We start from the raw sequence: 10,613 nt of genomic DNA, 5'->3' as shown, positions 1-10,613 counted from the left end.
ACTGGATAATTTTGAATGACGTATTTTTTGTCGTCGGGCATGATTCTTTTATCTGTGCATTTGTGTCCTAAGAAAGTGCCTTCATGCATGAAAAATGAACATTTTTCAGGATGTAACTTTAGTTGTGTTGCCTACATTTCTCGAAAACATCAGTTAAGTTCTTGAGCATATGTTTTTCGGAACAACCTATGACTATTAAGTCATCCATATAAAGAAATGCTTGCGAAGGTTCTAATCCAGAGAAAGCTATAGTCAGCATTCTCTGAAAAGAGTTTGGCGCTATTTTTAAACCGAATGGCAATCGCGTGAAGCGATATGAACCATTGCTCGTTGAAAAGCATGTGATACCCCGTGAACTTTTTTCCAGTTCAATTTGATGAAAACCTGACATTAAGTCAAGGCATGAAAAATATTTTATAAAATATCATCAATTCTAGGGAGTGGAAATTTATCAAACAAAAGTTTTTTATTTATTTAACGATATTCAATTACTAGTCTCCATTTTTTATTTTCCGAATTTGGAAGTGACTTTTTGGGTACTAGTAGAAGTGGGCTATTATAAGGTGATACAGATGTTTCCACTATTTTATCATTAATGAGTTTTTGTACTTATTTTTGAATTTCGTCTTGTTGGCTATGAGGATTTCTATAATTTTTAATATATACTGGTTCATCATCAGTTAATCTCAGTTTTTATACCCTTGCAGGGTATTTTAATTTCAGTCAGAAGTTTGCAACGCAGTGAAGGAGGCACTTCCGACCATATAAAATATATATATTCTTGATCAGGATCAATAGCCGAGTCGATCTAGCCATTACCGTCTGTCCGGGCCGGATCGGACGAGCTGCCATAGAAATGATCGGAAAATTTTTACAAAAAAAATTATAACATTTTCAGTTTTCAACAGAATTTGATCAAATTTTAGATATAGTCGTTTCATATTATTCTACAATTTTTTGTAAAATTTTATGATAGTCGGACTACTATATCATATAGCTCCCATAGGAACGATCGAGAAATTAATACAATTAAAATATATAACATTTTCAGTTTTCAACAGATTTTAGTCAAATTTCAGGTATAGCCATTTTATATCAGTCTTAAATTTTGTGTCAAATTTTATGAAAATCGGACGACTATATCATATAGGTGCCATACAAACGATCGTTTGATGTAGAGCAAAATGCAAATCTGTGAATGTAAAACTGCAAATATAATATGTATAGGTGAATAAAATGAAAGCAGGTATTACTTAATTGTTTTTTAACACAAATTAATATAATTTATATTGTATGGATTCCTAGTCATAGAAGTTCTATCTGCAAGGGTATATAAACTTCGGCGAGCCGAAGTGAGCTTCCTTTCTTGTTGTTTATAAAAATTATTGGTAGTGATCGATTCGGTTTCTAGCCCGAACTGTGTGCATAATGCTGTAAGCTTCTCATTGAAGTTTTTTAATAGTTGGGATAATACAATTTTTTGCCTGGTTTCTAAGTCTGTCTTTACTACTTCGTAGTTTGATGAATGTTATTTATATAAACTACTTGATCTGTGTTTGTGGTATTTAGTATTCTTATATATGCATTTTGGACTGTTGCTATGATATTTGCAATATAAATAACATGCTGGACTTCCTGATTCGGAATTAATACACTGTCTTCGTCTGAGTTTATTTCAACTTTACGGACGACTTGGGATCTTGCTGGCAGAATTAGGGAGTTGTTGCCAGAACTGCATGCTATTGGAACATAAATCGGATATTTGAGGTTATTTGGTCTTATTATAAGCCAGTCTTCAGACGGCTTGAAATCTAATTGACAGTTGTATCTTTTGGTAAAATCGATTCGTAGTATTCCATCACATGGAATAGCGAATTGCATATTTACGATATGAAAATCATGTGGAATTATGTACTTAGAAGTTTGAATTTCAATAGAAGTTAAACCTTTTGATTTGGTAACTTCCTGACTTATACTCTGTATGTTTATGATGTGGTCATCTTGAATATTTTGAAAATTATCGGACTTTTCCTTAATTATGGATATTTCCGCGCCTGTATCTAGTAGAAAACTGATTCTTTTTCTGTAGCTACTTTATTGAAGGTGACAAATGTATTTTGACTGAGATTTAAAGTGTGAACTTTGATGTTGTTTACTGTTGTGTATCTAAAAGTGTTTGGGAGTTTCCCGAATTTGTTTGGGTTACTTTAAAATTGTTTTTGTGGTTGTTGTTGTTACTGTTGTTGTTTCCGCCGCGGTTGTTTCCACCGCCACGGTTGTTTCTCTAATAATTATTATTTTGGTTATTGTTATTTCTGTTATAACCAATTTGATTATGTCCGTTATTCAGATAATATCTGGTATTGTTATAATTACTTCGATTATTACCTCTACCGCGATAATTGTTGTTATAATTTTTACCGCGATAATTATTTCCACGTTGGGTGAACAGTATGGAATTGGCATTGCCAACTACATTGTATGTACTTGGTGACGGCTTCATTCATGGTTGCAAAATTGCCTGCTTCCAAAAGTGTTTTTAGGCGGCCATGCTCACAATTTTTGACCATTGTGGTAATGGTAATGACTTCTTCCTTAGTGCTGAATTTGTCAGCGTGTTCGGCCGATAGGCCTTTATCAATATACGAAGCTTCTAGGAGCTTACGTAGGTTGTCAATTTCTGTGGTGAATTTCTCTGCAGTTTTACTTTTTTGGCTTGTTTTTGCCATTTTGGCTTTAACTTTTTCTTTTTTTGATTTTTTCTTTATTGATTTCTTTGTAATTTCAATTTGGACTCTGTATAATGTTGATCCAATTATTTTGGATTTGATAACTTCTACAGCCAAATTCTCGAATGTACCTTTCGTAAGGATAACCAACTTCAAAGCAGTTACAAATCTCTGAAGGTGTATCCTTTGCCCGTTAAACTCCGGGATGGCATTCGATACTTCCTTAATGTATGCCCTTTGGGCAATGGTTTCGTCCGCCATTGTGGTAGGATTTAGTTCTACAATGCAGTCGTAGGTATCAGAGTCTGTTAAGTCCTGATCTGACAATTCAGATTGAGTAAGGACTGCGGGAATAGTGAGGTTATTGATGTATTTTTCCTCTATTTCCTCATCATCTATCTAAGCCTGCTCAAGTGCAGGTGGATCTAACAATTCTGACTAGTTACCTGTCTCGATTGTCAATGGGGTATTTAGTATAGTTAGCACTGAAATGGCTAAATTATACCTCTGTTTTATGTATATTAAGTTCTCTCGTAATTTGTTCAAGAACTTAGATACTCGATGGGCTTTGTCTAGCCGGTCTCTCTGGTCGTGTATTAGTATACGCGCAGTGTTGAAGCGGTCTACTAATATTTCGGCATGCTTGTTCGCAGTATTTTGCTGTGCTAGCCGAGTTCTTGATAATGACTTATAGGATTTGTCAAAATTAATTTTTATATTATTTAATTTTTTATATAATTCGTCCCATTCCATTATTTAATGGAATATTTTTGAGGACTTCGCTAGAATCATTCTCATATATATAACTTCATATTTTTAACCTCTCTTAAACAATAAAATGGCAAACTTTCCCAAATAGAAGTAGATGAAATGGTTCGGCTCATGTGACACATATGATCCGAATTCACTGCCGACAATTCAATGTCATTTGGATTCAAATTTTATGTCGATTTATGTTTTTGGCAATATCATGTCCGATTTTGTACTCGTTAAGAGTCTGTGTTGCGCAATTAATGACACTTTTCTGCATCTCCTCGCTCATGTCGGTACTCCCAATGTCTGCCTCACCATTAGACATTGTGCTGATTTTTTTTTTTTTTTAATTTTATTTATTTTTTTAATTATCCTTATTTTATCTCAAGGAATAGGTAATTTTGTTTTTACTATAGATATACATATTTGTAATTAGAATAATATTTTTAAAACATCTATATTTAGCGCTTTTATATATCGGTTGTTAGCCTGGCTTTTATTTATAGCCTTCTTTGATATGCACCTATTGTGGAACATATAAGCTTTATACAAAATGAATGCGAACATGATAAAAACAAAAATTGACAATAAAATGTTTGTTAAATCTGTATTAATTATTTTGGATTCGATTTTGTTTATTACATTAGCTGTGGATATTTTAATTTGTAATTTATTTGCCAGTTATTTTGGCTCATGTAATTAAAAATAAAATTTAACAGTGGAAAAACCTGCCTAGTTTTATGTATGGTTTTCAGGCCACACTAATTGGTCAACTTTAATATCGCTTAATTTTACAATTTATATTATAATATAAAAACAAGAAAGGAAGCTAACTTCGGCAAGCCGAAGTTTAAATACCCTTGCAGATAAAAATTCTATGACTAGGAATCCATACCATATAAATTATATATACATATATGTGTTTAAAAACAATGATGCTTTCATTTCATTTCATTCACCTATACATTTTATATTTGCAGTTTTACATTCACAGATTTGTATTTTTCTTCTACATCAAACGATCGTTTGTATGGCACCTATATGATATAGTCGTCCGATTAACATGAAATTTGACACAAAATTTAAGAATAATATAAAATGGCCATAGCTCAAATTTGATGAAAATCCGTTGAAAACTGAAAAAGTTATAATTTTTAATTGTATTAATTTCTCGATTGTTCCTATGGGAGCTTTATGATATAGTAGTTCGATTTTCATAAAATTTTACACAAAATTGAGCAGTTTGATAAAATGGCTATATTTTAAATTTGATCCAATTCTATTGAAAACTGAAAATGTTAAAATTTTTTTTTGTAAAAATGTTCCGATCATTCCTATGGCAGCTATATGATATAGTCGTCCGATCCCGCCGGTTACGACATATATATGAGTGAGAGTATATAGAAGGCTAACTACAAAGTTTCATTCAGATAGTTTTAAAACTGAGAGACTAGTTTGCGTAGAAACGGACAGACGGACAGAAGGACAGACGGACAGACGGACGTGGCTAGATTGACTCGGCTGTTGATCCTGATCAAGAATATATATACTTTATATAGTCAGAGGTGCCTCCTTCACTGCGTTGCAAACTTCTGACTGAAATTATAATACCCTGCAAGGGTATAAAAATATGTATCGCAGTGCAACTTAAAGAAATTATGCAACGCAGTGCATTTTTAAATAGGATTTATTGCAGTGGTTCCTCCAATATCTTTGCGTCAGCTGGTCGTCGCCGGTCTTGGCTTTGCTGACGCTCCTTCGTTGGCATAAGGGGCGGCCTGCCCCTCACACTTGTTAATTCAGCTGCTGACCTCCTGGGCCTATGGGCTCAGGCGGTACCGGTACCGGTCATCGCACAGGTTTATTATACCCTTGCAGGGTATTATAATTTCAGTCAGAAGTTTGCAACGCAGTGAAGGAGGCACCTCTGACTATATAAAGTATATATATTCTTGATCAGGATCAACAGCCGAGTCAATCTAGCCACGTCCGTCTGTCCGTCTGTCCGTCTGTCCGTCTGTCCGTCTGTCCGTCTGTCCTTCTGTCCGTCTGTCCGTCTGTCCGTTTCTACGCAAACTAGTCTCTCAGTTTTGAAGCTATCTGAATGAAACTTTGTAGTTAGCCTTCTATATACTCTCACTCGTATATATATGTCGGAACGGGCCGGATCGGACGACTATATCATATAGCTGCCATAGGAATGATCGGAAAATTTTTACAAAAAAAGTTTTAACTTTTTTAGTTTTCAATAGAATTGGATCAAATTTGAGATATAGACATTTTACTATACTCTACAATTTTGCATAAAATTTTATGAAAATCGGACTACTATATCATATAGCTCCCATAGAAACGATCGAGAAATTAATACAATTAAATTTATAACTTTTTCAGTTTTCAGCTGATTTTCATCAAATTTGAGGTATAGCCATTTTATATTAGTCTTAAATTTTGTGTCAAATTTCATGAAAATCGGACGACTATATCATATAGGTGCCATACAAACGATCGTTTGATGTAGAGGAAAAATGCAAATCTGTGAATGTAAAACTGCAAATATAATATGTATAGGTGAATGAAATAAAAGCAGGTATTACTTCATTGTTTTTTAACACAAATATATATAATTTATATTGTATGGATTCCTATTCATAGAAGTTCTATCTGCAAGGGTATATAAACTTCGGCGTGCCGAAGTTAGCTTCCTTTCTTGTTTTATGTTGAGGCACCGGTGCTGGCTGCACAGGTGTAGACACAATATGAAGTGAAAAGTGGTCCCTGGCAGTGGTTCGGGCACTTCTTCTTTAGTTTCGAGATCTTAATTTCCTCTGCTGGAGACAGCTTTAACTTCGCTTTAGCAATATTTTGAATTGCAGAGTAGGTGGATGTGTGTGTGGCGGTGGTTTTTCTTTCACTTAGTAAATTTTTGATATGATCAAGTTCGGCATGAAATTTTACCGTATTGTTCCAATTTAATTTACTTCCGCTATTTAGTAGCTTCAGTAATTCAGCCCTTCTGGCTTTTAACTTTTTTACCACACCACTGCGTTTAGCACACATCACACTCTACTCACTGCCATGAAGTTGATATTCCATTCTCCACGCTAATCTTCTCTGTATCGTTCCAATTTTAGTATATGTTCTGCCATGTAGTTCTTGCAACGTTCTTTTACTGCTGATCCATCGATGTCACGGTCGCCATGTACAATTAATATTATTTCCCGATCCAAATCCACAATTGAATAAGATTCATCAGTTTTTTGGAGTTTTGGAGTTTGTTCTTTATTTTATTTGGTTTTTGATTCCGGAGCTGCCGTTGTTGCCGCTCCGAGCTTGATTGGGTATCTGTACTTATCAATATGTCTTAACAGCTAAAGAAATCTAAGTCTCGTAGCTGCGCTGCCAACAGCGGCAGCGAAGAGACAGTTAAATATTCTTAAATACATAGCTCGCTCGCTAAGGCTGAGCGCGAAGGTATATGCACATACATACATGAAGTCCGCTCGTGTTGCATTTATGCTGACACTACCACAGCCTGTGTGCGGGCCAATGTACGATGATCGTTTCATATTTCGGCCACTTAGGCTTATGGCCGGGACTTTAAATTATGTAAACACTGCAACAAAGTGTGTACAGTGTGAACCCATAAAGTACTCTTGGTACAGTGGGTATTCACTATATGTGCATACTACACGTGTGCACGCAACTATTCTAATTTGTGTATATAATTGGATTTATTTCCCAATTTAGTTGTGCTGCTAGTCTAGCTTTTGCATATTTTGCATTCCTTTTTGTGCCTTCTTCGTCCAGCTAAACGTTTTTGCTATCTATTTATCGCCTACGCTCTTCCACTCTCTCGCTTTAGCTGTGACTCTTCACTTCTTTCTTCCTAGCTCTGTTCTAGTTTTTTATGCTCTTTTTTCAAGTACAAGTACAGTGGTAAGTCCTTATAAAGTCCGTAAATATTGTCTGTTTCGCCAAAAACATTCAAATAGGCTATTTCTGAAGGTGACCTTACAATCGGCTGCTGGCTGTGCGACAACGTCATGCACGCCAAGTGTATTGGGGTTGCAGCTCGGACGGTGGACGATGTAAAAAAAAAACATCGGCCTGCGTACTGTCGCGAAGTGGATAGGGAGATGATGTCTTTCATGCGGCAAACCAAAAACGGTTTTACGGGCATTTAAACCAGTTGTCGTAAAACACTTGATATGTTCTTGGCGCTGGACACCCAATTTAATAGCCCTTCGCTATTAAATGAGTCTCCTAGGCGAAAAAAAACGCTATTGGTGGGCAGCCTGCAGACGGACCCCAACTACATGCAACGGGCTCTCAGCAGCAGCCTCCCTCGGCACAGCCCTCGACCCCAGCATTAATACCAAGTGTGCTGGGATCGATTGCTAGAAAAGATTCGGTATCCGAATGTGCAGCGGGAGTGCCCGTACCGCCGGTGATTTCTGTCTTATCCCCTGGGGGGTCGCAAATATTATCCCCTCAAAGTCCCGTGCACACAAATATATCTGCCCAGGGTGTTAGGCCCCGGAATACCGGCCGACAATGGCACGGCAGATAACCAATCTGCCTTGCCAAAAGCCCTTAAAGCGGTTCCACCTACGAGACATATTTTTGTTTCGCGGCTCTTCCCTGATCAAACATCGGAAGATGTTCTCGCCTTTATACAAGGCACACCCAAGCCGTTAATTACAGATAAAGGTGGAAAAGTTTAAATTTTCTTACGCTAGGGATATTTCATCTTTTAGAATAAATGTCCCTAACGAGCTCTTTAACACTATTTACTCTCGCAACTTCTGGCCAGAGTACATTGTTGTTAAGGAGTTCGAAGCGAAGAAAAAGAAAAAACGGCAGTTGTATGGAAACGGGATTTTCGGAACCTTTGATGTCGGAAAAAGAGGTAATAAAAATGCAATTAATGGGTTAGCTGTCAAAACATTTAATTGCTTTGAGTAATAAAAATGCAATTAATGAGGGTTAGCTGTCAACCTGTCAATGGATGGGGGTAATAAAGATGCAATTAATTAAGGTCAGTGTATGTAAAAGGACACTTTTGTGTCCCAACAAGGATGTGGTTACGAGTGCGAAAGGGAGGGGAGCGATCCCGAGCGATCCCGGAGCGCACGTGTACGTTCCCACGACCCTAACTGAAAGAAAGGGACGGGGGAGGCAATTGAAAAGGTCGCACCGCAGCGATCCTGGGCCGCATCGATCCCGTTCACGCACGTGGACGTTGACCCACAATCCTCACTTAAAAAAGGGACGGGGGTGGAATTGTAGAAGGGTGCTAACGGAAAAATCCACGCTCTGCTCGATCCTCGAGCACACTTAGACGTTAACCCTCAATCCTCACTTAAAAAAGGGATGGGGGTGGAATGGCAGAAGGGTGCTAACGGAAAATTCCACGCCCACGCTCTACTCGATCCTCGAGCGCACTTGGACGATCACCCACGATCCTCACTTAAGAAAGGGACTGGACTGGAATTGAAGAAGGGTACATGTTTGGAACGGAAAATCCACGCTCTACTCGATCCTGTAGCGCACTTGGACGATCACCCACGACCCTCACTTAAAAAAGGGACGGGGGTGGAATTGAAGAAGGCTACATGTCATGTAACAGAATAACCAAAGTACAACCATATGAATGACGCACACCACGAGCGTGGATTTTCCCTGTTAGATAGTACATGCTTACACACACCACCAACCCATCCTTTCACAAATTCGAGGAAGGATCACCCTCACCACCCTTTCTTTCATTGACCAAAAGATGTGCCCTTCCTTGATATGGAAATGTGTATTTTAAGTGATAGAGTAAATCTGAAAAATAAATACTTAAAAAAAGAAATCCCCAAGCCCTTTTTTTCCCAATAAAAAATGGATATATATTTATTTATATATTATAATTTTATTTATCAAATATAAATATCAGAAGCGATGTTCTAAATTAACATACATTTTCATAATTTTTAATGATTTTTGAGAGTGAACATTAAAAAAATGACAGGCGCAAGTATCGAGACCATTGTTGACATTATCATTCGCCCAAGAGCAAGATGTGAAATGTTGTCTATGTATATTTGAAACCAGCGGTGTATCAGGCATCCTCTGATGGAAATATTTTAACGAATCCTCCAGATATTGCACGTGTTTGGGGAAAATTTTATTCTTATACATTTTCATGAAATTATTTATTCTAATTACAAGTTGATGTATTGTAAAAGAGGTTGTGGATTTGGTTTTGTTTTCTAATGACATCATTTTTGATTGCTCCGTGGACGTCAACTCCCAATGATTATAAAAATTGAATGATCTTATCCTCTAAAAATTTTTAGACGATACTTTGAACTAATCCACTCAATGGTGTGTATTCAACTAGTCGATCATGGATGAGAAGGCAATATACCTTTGTATTCATCTCACTCGCCACACTTAGCTCTGTGGAAATTTTTACATCAATCGGTCCTGATTTTACAGACTCATTCTGGTATGAGAGATCAACAACAACGACAGGAGCCTTCCTTATAAACCCGATGGGTGATAGAAGTGCCCGTGGTTCTCGATTGTAGTAGCTCTCTTGGAATTTTGTATACATGTCGTACAAGACGGCAAACCGATTCTCATTATATTTAATATTCAAATCCTCATAGGGATAGACTTCAGAATTTAGATATACTTTTGCATTTCTCAAATTGTTTGTAATTAGCTGTCCATTTAACGTAAATGCAATGACAGCAAAACGTGGGCGTTCCCTATTTGCAGACAACTTTACATTCCAGATATGATGTGTTCCCTGTACCAATGTTGGATTAATATAACAATCCCAACTCCGGAATGCGAGTGGGAGAGTAGCTCCACTTTTCACTACATTAAACATTTTAATTTTAGCACTGTCACTTGGAACGATGTGGGGAATCTTCCAACATATGTTATGTATAGCAATATTGTGTGTTTTTCCATCAACTGTTTTAATATACATATCATCAGTGTTTTTTGTAAGAAAGAGAACGAGCTCATGTTTACAATTTAACACTACTTTCTTGTAGTCTTCAGCGAATCCCATCAATATTTTTAAAGGTACAGAAAAGCTGAAATGTCCTCCCGAAGGAATATTGTCTC

The 10,613-nt window shown here is 36.8% G+C and overlaps 1 pseudogene; it reads right to left on the bottom strand.

Moving 5' to 3' along the window:
- Positions 1 to 3,545: 3,545 nt before the first annotated feature.
- Positions 3,546 to 3,807, bottom strand: LOC147642684 (dynein light chain 1, cytoplasmic pseudogene; annotated as a pseudogene).
- Between the last annotated feature and the right edge of the window lie 6,806 nt (positions 3,808 to 10,613).

The sequence above is a fragment of the Drosophila serrata genome, unplaced genomic scaffold, assembly GCF_035046125.1.
Source record: "Drosophila serrata isolate PLE 108 unplaced genomic scaffold, ASM3504612v1 contig_373, whole genome shotgun sequence".
NCBI classification, from domain to species: Eukaryota; Metazoa; Arthropoda; class Insecta; order Diptera; family Drosophilidae; genus Drosophila; species Drosophila serrata.
The sequence above is the reverse complement of the archived record's forward strand: the minus strand, read 5'-3'. Positions and strand labels throughout refer to the sequence as shown.